General features: G+C 44.9%; 1 protein-coding gene across 5 annotated transcripts in view; it reads left to right on the top strand.

Annotated features, from left to right (window-relative positions):
- PLXNB2 (plexin B2) overlaps nt 1-26,047 on the top strand; it is a 350,959-nt gene that overhangs the window by 282,491 nt on the left and 42,421 nt on the right. The window lies entirely within an intron of this gene.

Here is a 26,047-nt window from a genome sequence, read left to right as displayed (position 1 = left end):
CACCCTGCTCCCCTCAACACTGCAGCTTCCCCTCCCTACCTGCTGTCTGAAGCACTGCAGCAGGGACAGAAGGAGGAGCTGGTGGAGGCTGAGGGAGCCCAGCAGTCCCTTGGGCCGTGGCAGCAGCAGCCATGCCTGGAAGCTGTGCCTGCTGACCAAGACTGGCGCCCTCTGGTGGGGGAGGCTGGAAGTGCAGCAGGCACTGCCCTGCGCAGAAGCAGGCAGGACTCAGCCCCATGCAGAGCACAGCAGGGGCAGCCATTGGCGGTGTTGGATACTATTAATTGGTGGGTGCCTGCCTCCAGGCCAGATCCCATCAGCTGGTGGACTGGATCCAGCCCACAGGTCATATTTAGCTCACCCCTGGCTAACATGATCTTAAAAGCTGCTTTCTTGGCATGGTCTGTGATCCTATTTGATCATTTTCCATGGGTAGCTATTCTGCAAGAATGTTTATCAGACTACTTTTGGTATAGAAAAGAAAACTGTGCTTTATTCCAAACATCTCTTATTCTCTGTTTCCACAAATAGAGACAAATATTCTTTAAAAATATAGTTCCTGCTGTATTTTTCTACTATAATCCATCCATAAATTACTTTCCCTCAGTATTGGTAGAGATGCTACCATTGCTATAAACAGCTTAAAGCACCTTAATCGTAGCATATCACATAATCTTTGCTTTATATTTTTAAGAAATATGGCTACATAAGTACAGAAGTGCAGGGACGTACAGGTAAAGACACAATAAGATCTGATGCACAATCCACACAATCATGCCACATGTGCATGGTAGGAAGCATGATCAGATCCCATCATACCAGTACATGGGAAGCCCAGACTCTTCCTGAACTGGCAAGTAGTGGACGTGGGTGTGATGCAGGTGTGAGCACACAGCTCCAGGGGGTGCATCACATGTTCCTGGATCAGCTTCCCTGTTACGCTCTTGTGCCTGGCAGCCCCATCAGCTGACAGGGCTCCCAGCCACGGGGGTGCACCTGTCTACATGTTCAGTTAATGGTGTCTTAAGAACCAGTCAGGAAGTTATTACACATTTTTTATGGTATAACTCTGTGGCTTATCCCTTGTTTTATGTGACACCATTAACTATTTCAATGTGTGGCCGAGTTACAACTTAAGACATGACTAACTGGTACCTCCTCTATATGTTACATGTATTACTCAATTGGCTAGTTAATTGCACAATAAATTTAAACTGGTTACACATGCAGAATAACTATCATGTGTTAAAAAAGTCAAACCAGCTATAAAGTTATAGATCAAAAATGTTTAATAACATTATAACTGGTTTCTATCATTACAGCTGGAGCCCCATCAGGCGCTCGACTCACAATCACTGCTGCGCACGGTCCCCACAGCTGGGAGTCCCAGCAACAAAGAAGGCTCTTAGCCATGGAAGCCTGCTTCTTGCCAATGGAAGTAGAGCCCAGGATTGGGCTCCACCTACACCAGTAACAGGGCACAATTAGATCTAATATGAGATCCCACAATCACGCTTCCTGCCATACACACATGGTGTGGCAGGAAGCATGATTGTGTGGATTGTGCATTGGATCTAGTTGCGCCTTTACCTCCACATATAGAGGGGTCCTGGGTGATTATATCTCAAGTGTAATGTGTGGCAAGGGCCTTACACTTACCATTATTAAAAAGATAAGTGCAACGAAGATTAGTTTTGTTCCATGTTAGTCTATATGTATTATAAGCCTTGCATGTTGCATGAATGTTGATAGTTGTATCTCTTTTGTATCTCTAGTTAGTGGTGTTTTTTAACATAACCATTTGTATCAGAAGAGAAATATAATGTTTTTTTAAGTTTCAGATATTCAGCCATGTCAACATATGAGATGCAGATGGCTTCACTTGTCTTTGATAAGTGAAATGGCAGCACAAAACTAGAGATCAAACCATTTTTCTTCGGCTTTATCTGTTGCTTGCTACTATGGCAAAGACACAGAGCCAAAGTATAAAGGGGATAGGACTACTTTTCTTAAATACATGAGTCAGAGCTACTAATCCCATACAAACATTAAAAAAAATTCTCAGAATATGAGCTCTGATGTGGTACAATCTTTGAGTCCCAGTGTTCATGTTTTGAATTTCCAAGAGGGGGAAGGAAGTGTTGAGAGAGATGAAAGGATGAGAGAGATACCACAGCAAAGAACTATCACACCTAATTTTTGTGATCTCCAGTGTCAAGTTCAGAATAAAACCTTTAAGATTTCATTACAAAAGCAGTTCTATAAGCTTTTGTCTGTACTAGTAAGTAAGGACACATGACTTAAGAAAGCACACATGAAAGGTGGTAGCACCTACTGAAGAAAGCTTGCAGAATTGCTCTTAAGACATTTAATCAACTGAAGTACCAAAGAAAGTATTTTTAAAGGGACTTTTGTGAAAGCTGTTACTTCATATGTGATTATACAAACCAATCAGGAAGATTTTTTTCCATACGAAAGCATGCACTCTTGGCACCTGAGGAGCTGGAAAGGGAGAAGGGGGAGCCAAGGTAAACCAGAATTCTAAAAACCCTGAAACTGCCCACTTGATTCTCATGCATGCACACACCTGCTCAGCAACCAAAACTCAACCACTACCAGCCTCATGGACATACCATGTTGTGATCCATACAAAACTACTTTGACACTATACAAGGTCATCACCTTCCTTGATTCAGTTCTTTTCCCCGTATTTGAGGCTTTTCTGTCACTCACCCAGCCAAGAGGGAACAGATACAGAGGGATCTGTTACCATCACCAGGACCTTTGGGCAGCTCCTTTTGTGAGAGCTGTAGGGTTTTAGCTCTAGCTTTTTAGTCATAATCACTTCATATGTACTTCATATGCTTTGTTACAGTTCTAAGCTTCAGCTGTAGCTGACAGGAATGCTGCTTCCCCAGTAGCCACCAAATAGCTGTAAGCAGGATAAATGGGGGGAGGGGGCGGGAAGAGCACTGCCTGCTACTCCTGCTTCTTAGATCCTGAGACTTAAGGCTGTGCCTTAAGGAAACTATCCTTCGAGCACAAAGCGAGACAATCCCCATGAGAGGTAAAAGAGGGAAAGGGGCCAGGAGGCTTCCCTGGCTGACCAGAGAAATCCAGGGCAGACTAAGGGCCAAAAGGGGAGCACATAAAAAGTGGAAACAGGGAGAGATCACCAAAGAGGAATATACCTCTTCTGCTCATGCTTGTAGGGAGGCAGTTAGACAGGCCAAAGCTACCATGGAGCTGAGGATGGCAACCCAAGTAAAAGACGATAAGAAATTGTTTTTTTAGATATATAGGGAGTAAAAGGAAGGCCCAGGGAGGAATAGGACCTCTGCTAAATGGGCAGAAACAATTGGTGACGGACAGAGGGGACAAGGCTGAACTCCTCAACGAGTTCTTCGCCTCAGTGTTCCTAAGCGAGAGGCATGACAAGTCTCTCACTGGGAGTGTAGGGAGGCAGCAGCAAGGCACCAGACTTCCATGCGTGGACCCTGAGGTGGTGCAGGGTCACTTGGAGGAACTGGATGCCTTTAAGTCGGCAGGCCCGGATGAGCTCCATCCGAGGGTACTGAAGGCACTGGCCGACATCATTGCAGAGCCACTGGCGGGAATATTTGAACGCTCGTGGCGCACGGGTCAAGTCCCGGAGGACTGGAAAAGGGCCAATGTGGTTCCCATTTTCAAGAAGGGGAGGAAGGAGGACCCGGGCAACTATAGGCCAGTTAGTCTCACCTCCATCCTTGGCAAAGTCTTTGAAAAAATTATCAAGGCTCACATTTGTGAGAGCCCGGCAGGGCAAGTTATGCTGAGGGGAAACCAGCATGGGTTCGTGGCAGGCAGATCGTGCCTGACCAATCTAGTCTCTTTTTATAACCAGGTTACAAAACGCCTCGACGCAGCAGGAGGGGTGGATGTCGTATACTTGTACTTCAGGAAGGCCTTTGATACGGTATCCCACCCCATACTGGTGAACAAGTTAAGGGGCTGTGACTTGGATGACTGCACAGTCCGGTGGGTGGAGAATTGGCTGGAGGGTCGCACCCAGAGAGTTGTGGTGGATGGGTCGGTTTCGACCTGGAGGGTTGTGCGCAGTGGGGTCCCGCAGGGCTCGGTCCTTGGACCGATACTCTTTAATGTCTTCATCAGCGACTTGGATGAGGGAGTGAAATGTACTCTGTCCAAGTTTGCAGATGACACTAAGCTATGGGGCAAAGTGGACACGCCGGAGGGCAGGGAGCAGCTGCAAGCAGACCTGGACAGGTTAGACAAGTAGGCAGAAAACAACAGAATGCAGTTCAACAAGGAGAAATGCAAAGTGCTGCATCTAGGGAGGAAAAATGTCCAGCACACCTACAGCCTAGGAAATGACCTGCTGGGTGGCACGGAAGTGGAAAGGGATCTTGGAGTCCTAGTGGACTCCAAGATGAACATGAGTCGGCAGTGTGACGAAACCATCAGAAAAGCCAATGGCACTTTATCGTGCATCAGCAGATGCATGACAAATAGGTCCAAGGACGTGATACTTCCCCTCTATCGGGCGCTGGTCAGACCGCAGCTGGAGTACTGCGTGCAATTCTGGGCGCCGCACTTCACGAAGGATGCGGATAATCTGGAGAGGGTCCAGAGAAGGGCCACTCGTATGGTTAAGGGCCTGCAGGCCAAGCCCTACGAGGAGAGACTGGAGAAACTGGACCTTTTCAGCCTCCGCAAGAGAAGGTTGAGAGGCGACCTGGTGGCTGCCTATAAGTTCATCAGGGGGGCGCAGAAGGGAATTGGTGAGTATTTATTCACCAAGGCCCCCCTGGGGGTTACAAGAAATAATGGCCACAAGCTAGAAGAGAGCAGATTTAGATTGGATATTAGGAGGAACTTCTTCACAGTTCGAGTGGCCAAGGTCTGGAACGGGCTCCCAAGGGAGGTGGTGCTCTCCCCTACCCTGGGGGTCTTCAGGCGAAGGCTAGATGTGTATCTAGCTGGGGTAATGTAGGCCCAGCACTCTTTCCTGCTTATGCAGGGGGTCGGACTCGATGATCTATTGAGGTCCCTTCCGACCCTAGCATCTATGAATCTATAAGGAGACTGGGTAAAAGCCAGCGGAGAAGGTAGTGTTCAGCTGGAGAATTCTGATGAATTTGCTGCATCTGGGCTTGTGCTCAATATGGACTTCTCTGTGCCTGGAGGTCCTGAGTTGTGAGCTTGAGACCATAAGGTTGCCAGTGCAAGGCTCTGTGTCACCTACTATTACCTTGCATTACTGACCTGATTACTCCATTCAAGCTGGCCCTATGAGAGCATCCATGCTATAAAGGGGAACGCAAGCCACACCTGAGTTACTGTGTATGCACTTCTCACAAGATTGAAAAACTGGGGTCTTTGCATCCTTGGGGGTTCCTCCTTCCAATTTTTCACTGTGTATGTTGGCAATACTTTTTATCCATTTCAGGCACGTGGATGAAAGGGATATGTACCTGGCAACTTGTTATAGTACACCCCTTCTGCTTCCATGTGTTGTCTTCAGTCCCAACCAGAACAATGACTCAGAAACACTGACTTCAATGCAACTGTCAGTTTGGGTCCAGGAAACAAGTGCAAACTGTGCTGAAACTGATCATCACTGGCACACATGCTGGTATCTCCTCTCCCTTCAAGCTACACAAGATCATACAAACTGCAAAGAGTACTACTACTAGTACTGCAGGTCTTGGTGGCTTCAGAGAGCGGTTCACAGGAAACTGGACAGAGTATATGATTCCAGGGTTTTTCAAAGATTTAGCCCAGGGCTAGGTAACCCCCTGGCACACGTGCCAGAGCATGGCATGTGAAGGCATTTTGTTTGGCCCTTGCAGCTCCCCCTCTATCCACCTTTGGTACTCCAACATCTTACAAATTGCAGTTGCAGGTGTTTTTGGCACTGCCCAAAAACATTGTCAACCCCTAATCTAGCCTTTTTCATTTAGGTTAGTCTGGGATTTTATTACCTTCTGGTATTGTGGATATCAGTAGACAGGCTGTAGTCATTTTTGTTTTGGCAGACCCAACCTATCTTCTGCTACCCTGTCTCATAAAGCTCTGCCTTAACATAAGAATGCCTAATAGAAAGTGCTTTCATTACAGTGTAGGCAAGAACTGTATGGTTATGGAGTGCACAGCTGGTCAACTAAAGAGCCAGTGGTGCTGTCTTCTGAGCAGTTGACTGTATATAAAAGGCTATGCATATCACTGGGGCAGGATGTAGCACAGAATATGTCAGGATAAGGCTGAGTAGTTTGGCCTATGAGAGGAAGATGCTTGTGCTGCTTAACAGACCTGGTGAAGCCAGAACATATTCTAGCTGGGGATGACTGCATGTCTAGGAGAGACAAGAGAGACAAGCAGGTAAGAGAGACAAGAATGTGTTCCCATAATCTTGGTTTGTTGGAGGAAGAAATTAAAGAGGAGGAAACCTTGATTAATCCAGAGTAGCAAGTGCATCTAAGTGAAAATTTCATCTATGTGTTTATTTGATGCTGCTCTTGTGGAATTATCCTTGCACACAAAGGCACTAAATAAGAAAGAATCCATTAAATTGAATAACACTGGCAGCCCTGGAACCTTAATTGGGTTTGTTACATTCACCAGGATGGTAGGTGGAAAAGGAAGTACAATACCATATGACTTATTTCCTCGCCTTGACCACTGAGGATGGAATGTTTTGGTCCATGGACGGGCTAATGTCTGGCACAGGGGCCACTGGCTGCAGTAGAAGTGGTGGACAGCAGTAGATTGAAGCTGGACTTAAGCCCAGTTGTTTTGCCATTTCCTGTTCTGCCAGTTGTTCTGCCAAATCAATTTAACAGACTCATCTGTGGCTGGCACTCTTCTTGCTGCAGCTGCAGTCCTGTTTCGTTATGGTATACTCATGAAGATGTATTTTGTCACTCTCCTCTCTTTCCTCTTCCTCTTGGCTATAGTCTGAGGTGGCCACGTTTGCCCCAGCATTTTCTCTTTAAGCTCAGCATTTTGCCAAAGTTCTTGTACATCTCTAACAGCAGAACCTTCTTTGTTTTCCTTTTGCTGCTTCACTTCTGAACCCTCGCACTGATTGGTGGCTCTTTTTGCCCTTGAATTTTCTGCATTCTAGCAAGGTAACAGTTCCCACTTGTCTCAATAGCACCTGTTAGGTTAGATGGTGTGAAAAGTTCCACTTCAAGGTGGTGGATTGTATATGTGGGGGGAAGAAGTAAGAGCACCCAGGCTTGATGCAGAACTGAACATGGCATCAGAACTGAATGAGTTTTGGACACCAGCAAGAACCAACAAAATAAGAAAATTGCAAAACACATTATAAATAAGAGCAGCCAAACAGGACCATGATTATAGGTGATGTAAGATTCCTGTCCCCAACAAGATGGATGTGAACCAACAGGACACTGATTTTGAGGACAATAAGAAACTACAACTTTGTTATATGGCTGGATAGTAAAGGAAAAGGGATTAAGATCTGTTCTGCTGTCAGCTGAGCAGAAGTGCCTCATGATCCAACAGCGTCTGGATATGATAGCAATGGACTTGGAGGAGCAGACCCATATAAAAACTTGGAAACACCTGAAAAGCTTTTTCAACTCAGTTGCATAGATGCCATCTTAAATTGTAATCAAGAGTCAGGAAAAACAGCAGATCCATATTTTGCCTAACTGCAAAAGGACTGACTCATGCAATCACCGACTATTAAAAGATAAACTAATTTATGATGGGCTAATAAACAGGCTGAAAAATGCAGAAGCTTGAATGAGACTGTTCAGAGCCTGCACTGACTGTCAAAGGACAAGAGATGTGCATAGCTAGCAGACAAGCTCAGATATATATTCTGAACATAAATGGAACAGACACAGTTCAAATTTACCAAATAGCATATAAAAAGTATGAGAAATACGAGGAGAAATATGAATTTTTTTCTTCCGCAAAAACTTGTGTATACGTACAAAGCTGGGGAGATTAATAAAATGCAAAGAAAAGACTAGAGAGTACTCTGGAGAAAAACACAACAATGGAAAATGCCCTGTTCATGGAGTCTCACGCTGTAATTATGCCAAAGGAAATTGTTTTGCTAAAGCTTGTTAGGTTTTGTTTCTTCTCTCCTTATCTCCACCACATCAAGGATTACAGTTTATATAAAATAAATAGCTTGAAAAGCTCAGGTGCAAAGACAAGGCAGATTCACACAAACCAGAAGCTGAATGGTATGCATGCTAGAGGGCATTAGTCAGTGTGCTAAGATTACATAGGCTTCTTCAGCATTATGCTAGAGAAGAAAGTGAAATTGCAACCAAACAAAAGACTGATTAAAATGATATGATAGCACAATCATGATGTCATTAAGACCATGACAATTACAGGCAGGGTACTAAAGGAAAATAGACAGGCTGATATTTCATATAGTATACACAGTGGTCACCAACTAGTCTATCACAATACCTGGTAGGTCAGGGAGCCTGTGACAGTAGCCCTCCCAGACTGAAATCAAGTCGCACATGGGGAGCAGCAGGATGCACATGGCTGGGCTGAGCCATGTCCCCTGAGGCCAGGCCAAGTGAGTGGGACAACCCCCCTCTGCACCCCCTGTCACCAGGTGAGTGGGGCCCTGCCTGGGTCAGGGGAGGGTTAGAGCCCAGGCAGCTTGTCCATGAGCACGAAGGGATCCTGCCACTACACACACCCTGGTGGAGGCCGGCGGGGGGGGCATATGCCCCCCCCAGTCTACGCACGGGACAAAACGGCTGCCTCTGCATCCTGGACTTTGTGCCCCAGGCTCTGACCCTTCCCTGGCCTGGCCAGGGCTCCTCTCACCCCTGTCCCTGCCCCATTCCCTCCCTCACTGTGGGGGCTCAATCTGCCCCCTCTCCTTCCAGACTGACCTGCTGGGTAGGGTTGGGGGGTTGCGGCAAGCAGGGGTGGGGGAGTGCAGTGGATCCTGTATTGCCCTTTACTTCCAAAAGTGATCTTCATCTTAAAAAGGTTGAAGACCACTGAGATAGAACAAGAGAATTTGTGAACATAGTGACACTAAGCAAATGATACTGTGGTGTTCAACCTGTGGCCCACAAGCTGGCTTTAACCCACAGAGCTATCATCTGGCTTGTGGGCCTGCCCATTTGGCAGCGGGGGGTAGGGGCGGTGTGGTTCGGGGAGTAGCAGGAATTAACGCTGCCACCAAACCTCCACTGCCAAATTTCTGGACCCTTAGGGAGCCCTGTGGGTGAAATAAAATGTCCAAGTCCAACACATGGATTGATTTGCAGGAATGACCTTACACGCAGGGTTGGCCCCAGGCCACTTATCTGGTCCACAAAGTTAGATTGGGTTGGGCACCACTGCTATAGACACTCATACAGAATAGAAAACATTTCCAAACCAGACAGTACATAGCAGTATCTTTACACTGACATTGCTAAAAGATTACTAAGGTATTTGACTGATGCATGTTTTCCAAGCATCTTGCACCTGGATAGCATTCAAATAATTTAGCAATAGCATCATCTGCCTTGCAAAGTACCCATTGTAATAAGGGCAGAGAGGTAGAATTGTCAAATAAAGGAAGAGGGTGTCACAGAGCCCGTGACTGGGGAAATAGCGTGGTAGCCAGGCAAGCTGAATATTTATATAGCATGTTAAAGCTAAATGTCTATCGTTGAAGCTTTGGTTAAAAAGCAGATTTGCTCTGTATTTGATCCCAAAGACTAATATTGGCAAGTGCAACTGGATATGGAAGGCATCTACTTCACCACATTTTGGACAGCAGCAGATAGATAACAGATAGCTGAGAGTGCTATTTCAGAAAAACTCCAACAGAAGAATATTACCACCGTCAGCAGGATGAACAAACCAGGCTCTCAAGATCAGCTTCATCACTGATGGAAATTTAACTGTGTGAAGATAACTGTATGGTAGAATCTGGCCAGTCACAACCACAACCTCATGTGTTAGGAAGGAAGAGCCTAGGAAGTAAATCTAAAATTAAATACATTTAAATTATGATTCAACTCAGTGCTATATGTGGTAGCCTACTGGCCTCCCAGGAGCTACAGATTGACCCTAAAAGGGTAAAAGCAATACAGCATGTGCCCATACTTAAACGTATTCAGTCAGGTCAAGTATAAACAAAATTTCTTCCAAGTTTCTCGAATGTGTGTGAACCCAAGGCAACTGCTGGATCTAACTATGCGGGCATGGTTTCCTCAGCATGATGCAGTCATTGCAAGTATCAAGTAGCTGGTAACCAACAGTATCCTTTTGAATAATTACAGGCATGTAGTGTGTTGTCTGCCAGATGCGTCAGTCCTCTAAAACGTACAGCTGGCAGTTTTCATGTTAAGGTCACCAACAGAACAAAGATGCACACAGGTGGAAAAGGAACGTTCTTAAATAGTGTTTGCATGTGAAGCATTCAGTCAGTATTCAAAAGGAGGGGAGTAGAAAATGACCATAAATTGTTTTTAAAACTCTCCTGCTAGTTGCTCCAAAGCACCCTCAGCACAGTTTACAATTTAGAATTAATCTACAAGAAAGGGACTGAGATGTACACTACTGACTTGTTATCCAGAACAGCCTTGCAGCATGAAAATACAACTGAACAAAGCCCTGAGATCTTCAGCCTTAGGTAAATAAAATACAGAAAGACAAAGCATCAACCAAGCCAGCTATATGCCAGTTGCAAGGCAAGATTTAAAAAAGAATCTGAAGGGAAAAAATGTACATGACAAAGATTTATAAGAGTTCACATCCATCATCCTGTCAGGAGAGCCAGACACCAAGGAAAGGTCCCACTTGCTTCTCAACAATGCTGGGAATACCAAGGCAAGCTGATCATGAAAGATACCATCATGTAAAGAGTCTAATCATACAGATCATTGGGAATTAATACATTCAAGAATACACTGAAGCCATTCTGTGCAACCCCTAGTCATTGGTCATAAATAATCACACATAACTGAGATGTGGTGAACACATATGGTACATAGGAGGAAATTCAAGCCCAGCAGCAAAAAGACCATGGAAATACAAAGCACCTTCAAAAGATTTAAAGCAAAGTTGGAATGGACTGTTTCACTATCAACTGTTTAAATAACTTTTTTACTATTCAGGCTTCTGGAAACTTAGATAAACCATCAGACACTTCTACAGTGGCCATCACAGGCAAATCAACAATGCATTAAATATAGACAGCAGACCCTAGTTTACTTACAGGGAGCTTGTGCACTTTACCTGGGAATGGTTATTCATTCACAGCATATCACTGCCATGTAACACTTAGTCAAGGGGCATAGCCAAATTAACAGCTAAAATTACTAAATGCTATTAAACAAAGGTTCAGAAAGCAAAGAAAGGGTACATCAAGACATTCTTGAATGCTAAAATACTCATGCAGAAGGTCTTAGCAGCAGCCCAGTTCAGTCCATATTGTCAAAGAACATACAGACTTCTAGTAGCCTAAGCATCATTATAACCAGCAATGGTGAGAAGGAGTAACAGCCAGACAGGCACAAAGGCCTTAACCCACTAGGACTGACAAAATGCTTACCTGAACTACAACTGGGACATCCCATCAGAAGCAAATTATTTTTCCTCGGGACAAATCATACACCTGGAAGGAAGCTGCATGTAACAGCAGGAACAACTTTAGTCAAATAAGGTAGCAGTAGATATGCATATATTTCACCAAAACTGCAAGTGTATTTCCCCACTGTAAACATAAGACATACATCAGGATATGGGGAAAACAGAGAAGTGATTAGTGCTGTTAATCTGAAGTTAGGCAGAAGGTAGGACAGCATGAGGTACTTATAAACTAACTCATTTAGAAAGGCATGAACTTTGGAATACAGCCTCTGCTGAAACTTGACCAGCAGGGCAAAAAAGGAAAACAGACTATTGGATATAGGACCAAACTTTAAAAAATTAAGCTACCATAAGAAACCAAAAGAAAAACACTCCTGTCATTGCTGAAGGACTTGCACTTTTTAAATAACAAAGCTCTTGAGAAGCATACACAGAGTTTGTAAGCTGTGAAGGAACAATACTCAAATCTAGAAGAATAGCTTCATACCAAAAAAGCTAAAAAGTGTTGATTTTAAAATCTGTAGACTGTAAGGGAGGGAGTATAATAAAATGCTAAATGAGTAAGCAAAAAGGAAACAGAAATATTATCTGCTGTCTCAGTTCTAAGGAATAGGCTGTTACAGGGGCCTCTCAAGAGAGGGTATTTTTCAGATATGTTGTCATAATACTGCTGAATTGTAGGTGCTGGATCCAAAATTTGAAGTTGTGCATGACATCAAAAGCACTCGTGTTACTCAGCCCAGCTAGATGCATTAGGGAGCATGGGTTCTTCCTGGATATCCTGGAACAGAAGAAGCTGTTCTATAGATACTACAGGTGCAGACAGCCTCCTGCTGCTAAAATGGAACCTAAAAATCTGTGGTAGGAAATTTATGATGGATTCTTGTGTGGGGGCAGATGTTGCATTAGGGACAACCTTTGAATTATACATCAAACTTATCTTGCAGGGAAGAAAGAGTGTTTGTTTTACTTGTACTCCAAAAGGAACAGGAACACGCTGCCACAGTTAACAAATGGGAAGTGTTGGTGTCCTAAAGGCTCATTCATTGTTTTTTGTGAAGTACACTGAGAACTCCATATCTATAAGTTCAGTGTTTTCAAAGTATCTGATTTCCCCATCACACTTAGGCTAGTCTCATATTGGTTATGATGACCGACACATGTTTCCTCAAATAACTGGATGTTTGTTGTCAAAGGCCAGTTCATCCAGTGAGCATATATGCTGAATTTAATGATTTCTTTGCCTCCGTTTTCCTGAGCAGGGACCGGAACAGCTACCCTCCCTCTGGGCCCCCCTTATACCCTAGGGGAGGCGCACCGAGGCCAAGGGTCAGTGAGGAACTAGTCAGGGAACTTCTGGAGGGACTGGATGTATTCAAATCAGCTGGTCTGGACGATCACCACCCCAGAGTGATGAGGGAATTGGCTGAGGTCATTGCGGGACTCCTGGCATGGCTTTATGAGCACTTGTGGTGCTCTGGTGTGGTGCCAGGGGACTGGAAGAGAGCCAATGTGGTTCCCATCTTCAAAAAGCAGAAGAAGGAGGACCCGGGAAACTATAGGCCAGTTAGTCTTACCTCAATCCTGGGCAAGCTTTTTGAGAGAATTATTCTGGCACATGTCCACAAGGGGCCAGCAGGGGTGATTATACTTAGGGGCAATCAACACAGGTTCATTAGAGGCAGGTCCTGTCAGACCAACCTGGAGGCCTTCTACGACCAGGTCACCAAATCCTTAGCTGCAGGGGTAGCAGTGGACATAGTCTTCCTGGACTTTCGGAAGGCTTTCGACACTGTCTCTCACCCAGTTTTCATTAAGAAACTGGGGGACTGTGGTGTCAACATCTACACAGTCAAATGGGTCACCAACTGGCTGGAGGGCCGCACCCAGAGGGTGGTAGTGGATGGGTCATTTTCTACCCAGAGGGATGTGGGCAGTGAGGTCCCCCAAGGCTCAGTCCTCGGGCCCGCACTGTACAACATCTTCATCAGTGACTTGGATGAGGGGGTAAAAAGCACCCTGTTCAAATTTGCTGATGACACTAAGATGTGAGGGGATGTGGGCACGCTAGAAGGGAGGAATAAGCTACAGTCAGACCTAGACAGGTTACAGGGGTGGGCGGATGAGAACAGGATGGGATTCAACACTGACAAGTGCAAGGTGCTGCACCTGGGGAGAAAGAACCAGCAACATACCTACAGGCTGGGGAACTCCCTTCTTGTCAGTACAGAGGCAGAAAAGGATCTTGGAGTCATCACTGATGCCAAGATGAACATGGGCTGGCCGTGTGGGGATGCAGTCAGGAAGGCCAACTGCACCTTGTCATGCATCCACAGATGTATTTCAAGTAGGTCCAAGGAGGTGATGCTCCCCTTCTATGCGGCACTGGTCAGGCTGCAGCTGAAGTAGTGCGTCCAGTTCTGGGCGCCACACTTCAAGAGGGATGTGGACAACATGGAGAGGGTCCAGAGGAGGGCCACTCGCATGATCTGGGGGCAGTAGGGCAGGCTCTAGGAGGAGAGGCTACGGGACCTGAACCTGTTCAGCCTCCACCAGAGAAGGCTGAAGGGGGATCTAGCGGCCTGTTACAAACTAGTTAGAGGGGACCAGCAGGCACTGGGGGAGTCCCTGTTCCCCCGAGCACTACCAGGAGTGAGCACGAATAACAGTCACAAGCTGGCAGAGGGTAGATTCAGACTAGACATCAGGAGGCGCGACTTCACGGTCAGGGTGGCTAGGATCTGGAACCAACTTCTAAGAGAAGTGGTGCTGGCTCTTACCCTGGGGGTCTTTAAGAGGAGGCTAGATGTACCCCTTGCTGGGGTCCAGTACTCTTTCCTTCCATGGCAGGGGGTTGGACTCGATGATCTGCTCGGGCCCCTTCCGACCCTACAAAATGTGAAACTATGAAACCATCTCAGCAGTCATCAAAAGATTTGAAAGTTGTTTCTCCTGCTCTTGGTGCCCATGATTATTGCATTTTGCAAACATGCCTTTTTTCAAATCATTAAAGCATTTCAGGACCTGTATTTAATTGAGCCATTAAGAAACATCTTGACTGTGCTTGATGTAGTGCTGTTCCTTGAGCCACATTTAATCATGTAAAAAAACAGTTATAAAAATATTCCTCAGAGTGCCTTAATTTTACTGTAAAAGTGGTTATTGAATTTTTTTAAATGGTGATTAATTTAAAACAGACTCACGTGGTTAGGAAAGAGCAAGCTAAAATGAAGACATCTGTTTTTATGCCTAGTTTGGTGCATCAAACCCAGTCCAAGTAATCACCTTCGCACAACAACCATTTTGCCTTATGAGATCACCTCAAAGAAAATACTGAGAATACCCAAAGAGATTAAGTGTACCTGTGAACATTTCTTTATTAATTACCTCGATTAAGCATCCATATTATTGTCTGCTGAGCTTTCAGTTACGTTTTACGTATTTGAAAAATTATTTTTACAGTTTCATATGGAGTATTCATCTTCAACCATCCCATTGTATTTATCCTTATATAGTCCTGTGGAGATCTGTTAGTGAACAAAAGTAAAGCTGTAAAGAAAGTAAATTGTAAAATTTGGCAGCACTGCCACCTCCTCTATGCTCCCAACAGCACCTAAGGTATCTTAGATGACCATAATTTTTCATTTCCCTTCAAGTAATGTTGAAATTTATTCATTTTGTGTGGAGTGCCACTGTTCCATAAATGAGGTCTGAGAATACTTTGTCGTATTTTCCTGTTGAAGTAGGTGTACTGTAGCACTTCTCTGGTTGAGCCACTTTCACTTGAATTTTTTCAATTATATTTATTTTGTTAAATACTTTCGCCCTGTGTTCTCCATAAACATTTTTCTCTCTGATAAAAGCTACCCTTAATTTATAAATAATAAATTAATTAATTAATTGCTTGATTTCCCCTGGCAATTTAACAACTATTATGCATTTGAACTTCTCTAGGCATCATGTCCTTACTTCATAGGGTTTTATACATAAGTATGGCATCATTATAAAGGAACATGCAGAAGACCGCTTTGAACAATCCAAGTTCAAAATCCAGCTTCAAAAAACTGACTTCCTTTGTGAAACTAAGAGTTTGTACATGAGAGAGTACACCAGTTTAACTTCAGGTGATATTTTATATGAATTTAGCAAAATCTCTCCAAATTCTTTACTTTAACTAAAGAGCAACTTACCTTTATTTGACATAAGGCATTGAAGAGCTAAGCTAAGCCACAATAAATCACTCTTCAATCAAAATAAAGGGTATCCATACCTGGCTTTGTTCAGGTTCAAGTAAATTAGTTATACTTTTAAGCTAAAACTTAGTTCCACTTAAAATGTGCCCCAAAGGTAGGGGAGAGCAAGGTAGAGGAATCGAGTGCTAAAGCAGTGCAGGTTTTTGAGGGATTTTTAATGCATCTTTCTCATGGAAAGAAAAAGCAATCTGATACTTCATTAATAGTAAAAGAGAGGCCCTTGGCATACACTTTGTATATAATACTCACCAGTATCAAAGTAAAACTTTAACTGTTTGATTTTTGAATTGCACTGAGCTCTGCTGCATTCATTGTAAAAGAATCCTTCCAGACATCAAAATATATCTGTTTCAACAAGGCAACTGTTTTGAGCAATGCTGAAATAAAATTCATTAAGTAATTATCAGGTCTGCCAAATCGCTTCAAAACTGCATTTTGCTTTGAACCAAAATATAACTTTTAACCCTTTCCAAGTTCATATTTTTACCATATTTCCCCTATCCGTTTCCAGGCCCATACTTTTGTAGCAATGAGTTGACATACAGTTGGCAAGTCTATAAAGAAGAAAGTCATGGAAAAGTTATTTAGTTTATAAGAATACTGGCTCACTCCTATTGTGGAGGGAGAATTCTCTAAATACTATTTCACTAATACTGTAAGCATCAAAGCATATCAATGTGCATGTTATATATGTAGTTTTCTTTAATGCCAGTTTTTCTGGGTCTTTTACCGGTCTGCTTCATAATGTTGATCTAACTTTCTAGTTGGTCATCCTCATCTTGGGCAGCTTTATTTCCAAATGAAATCCCCTTAGTCATCACTGGTGCTTTAATTTGTTTATAGTTGCCCTTTTGAATTCTTCACATCTAAGCAGGGTATCTAAGATGACTTTGCATCAGTGTGTCTATATACTGTGAAGTCTCTGTTAAGAACACAACATGAGTTAGGAGTTACCAAGTTGTGCAGTTTCCAGCGTGTCACTGACCTGTGTTCACCTTCAGCTGATTGAATATGAAAACATGAATGCTCATGCTTATTTAAATGCCAGTATGTAATTCAGTATAATTAACTTAAGGTTTCTGCTATTTACAGATATACATGAGCAGAAATTTTTGTTTGTGAACTGTGTGAGGAGGTGGTGTTCTCCTGAACAGATGTGCTTGCATGCATAAAGTTCAGCAAACAAATTTGTACATAGACAAAAACAGAGTCAAACTGAAAATAGAAAAAAATTCATAATTCATTTGAAAAATTAAGCTCAGTTAATATTCTACCAACTTTAGGTATGTTTCTGTGTTTCAACTTCAGCACTTTTTATTTCAAGTTTCTAGGCATACAAAAGAGAATGCTGTGTTTGTTTTTTTCCCCAAGTTTTTACTGAAGAAAGAGGCTGCAGTTTTTTTTCAGGACTAAAAGCGTTGTTAGAAAGATTCTCCCTTTCCTATTCCTTTTCAATGTTTGTAGCTGGTGCAGAAATAGGGATGATGTAGACTCAGCACTAAGCAGGGGAGAAGTAGTACAAGCTAAAACTGAAAATAGGAAGTCCAAGGAGAAGTTTTCAGGTACCTAAACAATAAGCAGTTTGCACTTCACAATTTAAGAACTTTGAAACCATATAAAGTCTGATGTAGTGGAAAATCTTAAATGTTAAATACTTATGATAACCAATTTATCACCTCACTTTCTCATGAAGGGCAATACATATACACAGTCTATTGTGGCAGATTGGTTCTTTGGTTCACTGTTTTAATTTTGTATTTATTTATGTGTTCAACTGATCCAGATTAATGCTGGTTAAAATTTTCAAACTGACACATCTCAATGGGGTCTAATAATTTCAGAGGATGGGGACAGCAGTTTCTGCAAGTCAGACCTCCTTTAGGTGCTTCAGATATTATACCTAAGATACTGGTCCCTCTTAAAAACGTAGGCCCTAATCACAAGCAGTGTGGGTAGCTCTCAAGTACAAAAATATAACCATTAGTTTAATTCGTTTTTTGGTCATTTTGATGCATAAAGCGGTTCGTTTCTCTGGAGGCCACAAAAATCACAGACACACACTCATTAGATGGCACAAAAGGTGTATTTGCAAATAGGGTCAGAGCAGAGTCAACAACTCAGATTACTCTGAACCCACAAAGGAATTTTGCAGGCTGTATTTATCTTTTCCTTCCTGGGCATGTGTGCAGAAACAGGAACTCTTACAGCTCACTTCCGTTTCATACAAGCATACATGTGGTTACATCACTACATACATCGCGTGTATAGTATAATTAACTACTTAAGTATGCAGGGCGGAGAGGTAAATATGCATCAGCTAATTAAGCATGCTCAGAGACTACTATAGGTCACCAAGAGTTCAAACCCCCCCCCCCCTTTCAAGGACACAGTCAGTTGAATTCCAGCTTCTGTAATCTGTATGAGAAGCTGGGGGAGAGTCTGCGATTTAGCATAAGAAAAGCTGTGGCAAGGCTGGGAAAGGAAAAAAGTCCTTGGCAGTGTTTCTTTCTTATCGGGTGCAAGATGCAAGCTGTGCATTTCTAACAATACTCCATTTCTAACAATATTCTATTTCTAACAATATTCCCCCCTCAAGATGCTTTCTGCTCCCCATTTTCGTTTAGGCAGATCAAGATAATTACGAGGAATTTTTCTGAGTACCATGACTTTTGCTACAGTCTGCGCTTTGAGGGGGACTGCTGTAACTTGCATCCCTTCAACTGTGGTGGTTATCAATCTAGTGAGACAGGGAGTAAGGCAAGGAATAAAAATCAAACCAGTCAGAGCACACAAAAATACAAACCCTACTTTCTTCCACCAGGGTCCTCCAAGTAGATTAGACCACCAGTCTTTATCCCATGTGTTTTCCCACGTTTGTACTGGTACATGGGCTATTTTCCTAATCTCTTTGGCAATCTCTAAGACTGCTTTTCCGTTATTATCTATTTGGAGACAACAATTAGAAAGGTTGAACTTTCCGCAGACTCCGCCATCCTCTGCGAGTAAATAGTCTAAGGCCATTCGATTTTGGTATACGGCTTCTCTCATCTGAGAACTCTGTCGGGCCAGTAACTCGAGAGCAGTGGCAGTTTGGTTAGTAATTATTTCCAAGACTGCCTGCAACCTGATGATTCTATTTAGCATGTATATTGGTGTCCGGTATCCCCAACTCCCATCATTAGCCCATGTAGCTGGTCCATAATACTCAATAATCCTTTGAGGGGGCCACTCATCCTCCTTCCACTTTTGGGAGCCACCCCGTGTCAAACTTACATCAATACTTCTCTTGGTCCTTTTCCATTCATCATACAAAGAGACTCCCAACTTATTTCCAACCTCAGATGGTAGCAAAAAGAAAGCTGGTACAATTACTCCAATATAGCAGGTTCCTGTCCACCTTTGTAGCAGTACCGTATAGGCTCGCCTTCCGCAAATCCAATAATGTCCTTTTAAGGCCCTGTTCTCCCCTCCCAAGGCCAGGGGGTCACGGTTCCACCAGGAAAGAGGGGGATAGTATTTGTTGTCCCTATGCCCTAAAGGGCCAGTGTAATGGTCACTCGGTTTAAGCTGACATCTCCATACGCCATCTTTATCCCTATACTCGCACTCGGTTATTTCATTTGTGTCATTTGAGGCACTCCAATATCTATTAAACCATGCCATCGTGCCATTCGGGTGCGCCCATTGCCAATTATGGAAGTAAGGTATGAATCGTTCACTTTGGGTCTCATTATATGCCTGACATTTTGTAATGTTAGGTTCGAAACGTGATACTCTTGCCCTTCTGACCTTTTTGAAGCAGGTGTCTTCATCATACAGGGATGATTGTGGAGTAGATGGGTTACATTTCATCCACGTGGAGTTTGGGAGCTTAACAGCAGTAGAATTCCATTGACCTGCATACTTGCTGCAATTAAGGGCATAACAGGTAGTGCATGTTTGGACCCATTTCAATGTCCATGTACACTGGCTATGTCCCAAACTCCTCCCTGTACCATTATTGCTAATACAGTACTCTCCTAATGCCACTTGGGAAAGATCCCAGCTGTGGTTCTCATCCCATTCTTGACCAGTACTCTTAACATCCGCCTTATCACTTACCAACCATTTTGGGGCCAAAGGAAAAGCCCTCCAAAGCCACTGTTCTCTGGCCTCTCGGAGTCCCCCACAGGCCCAGCAGTTGGTGAGATTGAAGGTACCTGCAATTCTTTCCATCATGTCAACATACAAATTTGTCCCTGGGGGAGCAATTAGGGGAAGTGGGGATATAGGCTGGCAGCTAGGGCTGCTCAATCCTGCTTCTCTTACTACATAGCTAACAACAAGGCATATTAAGATTCCCACCATATTCTCCCTTTCTTGAGATCAAATACAGCCTAAACTTCTTCTTTTTATTTTCTTGTCTAATTTTCTGAACTTTGATTAAGCCGTCTCAGGCACACTTGGAGATCACCAGTAGGTTCACAGCTCCACTTGCTGGCTTCTTGTTCTGAGGACGACTCAGCTTCCGGAGTGAGTTCGTCCTGGGAGTTGGTGTCCTCTGACGCTCGTGGATGTCGTTTCACACGGGTATGGTGTATCCAACGGTCATGGCCAGCAGTGTGGGTTGTTAGAAGTACCTGGAAAGGGCCACTCCACCTCTCAGTCAAAGGTTCCTTTTTCCACCGCTGCACCAAGACCCAGTCTCCCGGGCAGAAGTCATGTACCAGTACGTCTAAAGGCAGACGCTGAAAGGAGGCTGCATACCTGTGAAGAGAAGACAACACAGACTGCAAAGCAATAACGTACATATGAAGCTCACTATTACCTAATTCAAAAGTTACATTTTCTCGCATCCCAGGGGGTAAGACTCGAGGGGGCTTGCCAAACATAATTTCATATGGGGTTAATTTAATGCCCCATCGGGGAGTGTTTCGAATGCAAGTAAGAGCTAGCGGCAATGCTTGAGGCCACTTAAGGCGTGCTTCAATACAGATTTTGGTGAGTAGAGTCTTTAAGGTCCTATTCGTGCATTCCACTTGTCCTGAACTCTGTGGTCTCCATGGTGTGTGTAGTTTCCAAGTGGTCTTGAGAGCTTGTGCGACTTCTTGAACTACCTTTCCCACAAAGTGTTGTCCTTGATCTGACTCGATGGATTCAGGCAGAGAATACCGGGGAATGATCTCCTGCAACAAATACTTCACTACTGTAGCGGCAGTGGCAGTATGTAGCGGCAGTGGGCCATGCCTCGACCCAACCAGAGAGCTGGTCTACCATGACAAGTAAAAACCCATGATGTCCGGACTGTGGGAGCTTGGCAAAATCAATCTGCCATGCTTGTCCAGGGTACACTGCCCAGGGTCTACCTCCCGTTGGCACAGGGGGTTTCCTTCGAGGGTTTACTTTCTGACATGTGATGCACCTGGTAGCAATACGCTGAGCTTCTACATATAGCCCGGGGGCTACTGCTTGGCGGATCACTAGATCACCCATAGCCAAGCCTCCCATATGGGTTCTTGCATGAAGCTGATGCAGCACTTCCCGAAGCAATGGCCTGGGTATCATGACCTTTCCTCCTGGTACTATCCACCACCCCTGGGAGTTCTTTTCTGCACAAGCCTTCTGTGCAAATTTATCTTCTTCAGGGGAATACTGCGGGACTAAATCCCGGACATATGGCCATATGGCATGGGACAAGGCCTGCCTGGATACTTCCTCCGCTTCTCCACCAATAAATGCGGCTTCCTTTGCTGCCGCATCAGCCTTTGCATTTCCAAGCTTATGCTTTTCCTCAGCAGCTTTCCCATGGGCCTGCACATGAATGACTGCTACCTCTTTAGGCTGGTGGAGTACCTCAAGTAGCTTGATAATCTGAGGGCCGTTAGCAATTTTATTCCCAGAAGCCGTAATGAAACCCCTTTCTTTCCACAATAGTCTGTGCGCATGGACCGTAGAAAAAGCATAGCGAGAATCAGTGTATACATTAACCCGCTGGCCTGTCCCCAGCTGTAATGCTCGGGTGAGCGCAGTGAGTTCCGCGGCCTGTGCTGACCATGAGCTCAGCAATGACTCCCTCCATACTACCTTATCCAAGCTTACCACTGCACATCCTGTTCGTCTTTTTCCATCGATGACAGAGCTGGAGCCGTCTACGAAGTATTCAACATCTGGGTCTTCAATTGGGTCCTCAGCAAGATCAGGCTGCACCTGTGTGGTTTGATTCAGGACCTCAAGGCAGTCATGCGTCGGTTTCCCTGGCTCCGGCAGCAAGGTTGCAAGGTTCAAGGCTGTAGTATGTTTGAAAGTAAGTCCTGGATTAGAGAGCAAAAATATCTCATACCGTGATTGTCTGGAGGGGTTGAGAAACTTTCCTCCCTCAGTCCCTAGGATCTGGGGAACTCCATGTGGGGTGTGTATTTCCATATCCGCACCCATGACTATCTTCTGGGCTTCTTCAGCAACCACTGCTGTGGCTGCGACAGCCCGAAGACAGGCTGGCCACCCGAGTGCAACTGGATCTAGAACCTTTGAGTAATATCCCATGGGTCTCCAGGTTGGGCCTGATGGCTGTGTCAGCACCCCTGATGCGACCCCTCGATTCTCATGAACATACAGTCGATATGGCTTTTTACTATTTGGGATGGCCAGGGAAGCGGGCTGGGTTAATGCTGCCTTAAGCAAATCAAAGGCATGATGCATTTCTTTATTCCATTTCCATTCAGTGAGACTCTTCTTAGTCAGGGAGTCATACAGTGGTCTAGCCTTCCCACCATAATCTGGTATCCATAGTCGACAGAACCCAGTTAGCCCTAGGAATGCCCGCAGCTCCTTGGGTGACTTAGGTGAGGTTAGACCTTGGATTGCCTGTATGTGATCTGCACTCAGGGCTCTGACTCCTTTTGAGAGCTTATATCCCAAAAAATGTAAGTTGAGGCTGACATATTTGGGCTTTCTCTCTAGAGACTTTATATCCTTTTTCCCCTAGAGTGTTTAGCAGCGATCTGGTGGCTTCCTCGCAGAGTTGCAAGTTTGGGCTTGCAACTAGCAGGTCATCCACATGCTGGAAGAGAGTCACTGCGGGGTGTGATCCCTTCCACTTCTCCAAGTCCTTCTGAAGGGCAAGTCCGAAAATATGGGGGGCTGCTATGAATCCTTGTGGAAGAACTGTCCACATGAGTTGGGCTTTATGGAAAGTATCTGGATCCTCCCATTCAAAAGCAAACAATTTTTGACTCTCTTGGTGAAGGGGAATGGAGAAGAAAGCATCTTTCAAATTCTAGCACTGAAAATATTTCAGCTTCCCCCGGTACTTGTGTCAAAATCGTGTGGGGGTTTGGGATTACAGGATGGTCTGAAAGGACCTTCTTATTTACTGCTCGCAGGTCTTGGACCAGTCTGTATGAGACCCCATCTGCCTTCGGCACTCCAAGAATGGGGGTATTATATGGTGAGGACCCTTCCACTAGCCATCCGCACCTCTTGTATTTCTCTATTAACGGCTTGAGTCCAGCTCTGGCCGCTCGGCTGAGTGGATACTGCTTTACCCGAACGGGCCCCTCCCCATCCTTGAGTGTGATCCTTACCGGGGAGACCGACTTAGCTCGTGCAGGGGTTCCATCAGCCCATACTGAAGGGTCTACTCCAGTCATGTGATCTTTAGAACTTACTATAGGGCGTCGGTCCTCCAGGAGAGCCATCTGATAGTTCGAGCTCTGCTTGACAGGTAGCTGGACCACCATCTGGTCGTCTCTGAAAAATATCTCAGCTTGCAATTTTGTGAGTAGGTCCCGCCCAAGTAGTGCAACCGGGCAACTTGGAGAATATACAAAGGAGTGCTCAAGCAAATGGTCCCCCACTTTGGTGAGAAGTGGCTTACAAACAGGGAGTCGGGATTGCGTTCCCCCAATCCCTTCCACAAGTACATGCTGTTCACTAGTTCCTGCACAGGGAGGGTTTTCTGGAATCATTGAAAATGTAGCCCCAGTATCCACCAAGACTTCAAAGTTTTTGCCACCAACCCTAATGGTTACCATGGGATCTTCTCGGGCTCCAACCAGAAGGGTAGTGGTCTTAGATCCCCGTCCCCTTCATTCTGTGTCCTCACCCTTTTCCTCTGCCCGCATGAGGTGACCTCTTGGTTCACCCTCTCTCTTCTCCTTTAACTTTGGGCATTCCCTCTTCCAGTGTCCTTTCTCCCTGCAGTAAGCACAAACATCTGCTCCCACTCTTTCTCCTTTCCCTTTCTGCATCCCAGCCTTTCCAGGGTTACCTCCAGTTATAGCAGCTGCCAGCGCTGCCATCTGTCGCTGAGCCTTTTTATCCTCCTTGCGCTCCTGCATATGCTCACGATTCCCATATACCTTATATGCAATTTCCACCAGCTCTGAAATTGGTTTCCCAGCACCTCCCTCAGTTTTCTGTAACTTCTTACATATATCAGCAGCGGATTGACCAATAAACATAAGATTTACCATGCGTTGATTATCTAGGGCTTCTGGATCTAGGTCCGAAAACCTGCGGAACGCCTCATACAGCCTCCCGAGGAAAGCTGAGGGATCCTCTTCTCTTCCCTGTCTCAATTTAGACAGATTAGTAACCCGAGGCACTGCCTTCCCCATTGCTTCCACTATAATCCCCAGATACCGTGCACTCAGCTCTCTTCCTTCTGCAGTATGATTATTCCATCTCGGTTCCTCAACAGGGCAGGTATCACGCAAGGTACGACCAGCAGCTCCCTCCACTTCTACCCTGGCTGCTGCAATGCGCTCTGCCGTCCCCAACACTAATCTCCTCTCCTCCGGGGTCAGGAGGGTTTGGAGCATCATCTGGACATCAGCCCAAGTGGGTCGATGGGTTTGTCCAATAGATCGAAACAGGTCCCTCATCTTTTCAGGGTCTTCACGAAAAGAGGGGCTCTGATTCTTCCAGTTAAATAAATCTGAAGTACTAAATGGGGTGTAGACAAAAGTTGCATTGCCCCCCTCTCCGATAACCTCTCACATCGGGCAATTCAGTACCAGCTGTGATTCTACAGTCTTGCGCGAGTAATAGCCCTTATTCCCTGATTCAGATGGGGCGCTTGGCTGAGGCTCCCGCTCTGAATCATTAGGTATGCTTTGATACGCCGGTGGTGGTTTCCCTGAGGGAGGGAGCGGTGGTGCAGAGGGACTGGATCCCAAGGAGGTGTCTGATTCATCCTCGCTACCTGACGGTGACCGGAGAGCGGGTCCGATACTCAGCCAATTCAGAATTCCCCCCCTCATTAGACTCGGGGAGTACAGGTGGTCCTCCTCGAGTCTTTCCTTTAACAACCATCACATGAGACTTTACTAAGCATTTCTTAATCCAAGGTGGCTGATTTTGAACCACCCACAACCAACAATCGATATAAGGAAATTGATTCCAATATCCGTTCTGCATAACTATTTCATGGATAGCTATCACTTCTTTTACTACAAAGGATCCTTTCGGGGTCCAGTGGACCCCAAATGTTGGCCACTCGAGTTGACAAAACTTAATTAAATCACCCTTTTTCATCTTCACTCCATAATCTGCCTGCTTTGCAAATTTACTGAAGTTTTGTAATATATAACTTAAAGGTGTATCCGAGTTTTCTACACAGGAGCGACCCACACCCATATGCCCACAAGAGTGCGCCCAACGCACACCAAATACCAAAAGATCCTAGTTACAGACGGTTCGCATATACCAGGCCGAAAATTTCCCAGTATTAAACCAAATCGAACGCGTCTTTGTTCCCAGATCCAGACCAAATTGGGCAAGGGAATTCGTATACCCCAGAGATCTCGATCAGAATGCCGGAATGTGTGTCTGGCATCCTCAGAAACCAAAAATTTTGCACAGGAGCCTTTAATCTCTTGGGTACCCCGACTCACGTTTCAAACCCCCTGGGCGAGCCCAAAAAGGCGGCTCGGTGCGCACTCCCCGTGGTGGCAGAGACGATCTTGTCACTGAGCTCCGAGGTGATCCAGAGACGTCCCATCTGGGGTGCCAGATTGATGTATAAAGTGGTTCGTTTCTCTGGAGGCCACAGAAATCACAGACACACATTCATTAGATGGCACAAAAGGTGTATTTGCAAATAGGGTCAGAGCAGAGTCAACAAATCAGATTACTCTGAACCCACAAAGGAATTTTGCAGGCTGTATTTATCTTTTCCTTCCTGGGCACGTGTGCAGAAACAGGAACTCTTA

Source organism: Crocodylus siamensis, chromosome 4 (assembly GCF_052110815.1).
Source record: "Crocodylus siamensis isolate JL-2025a chromosome 4, ASM5211081v1, whole genome shotgun sequence".
Lineage (NCBI taxonomy): Eukaryota > Metazoa > Chordata > Crocodylia > Crocodylidae > Crocodylus > Crocodylus siamensis.
The sequence above is the reverse complement of the archived record's forward strand: the minus strand, read 5'-3'. Positions and strand labels throughout refer to the sequence as shown.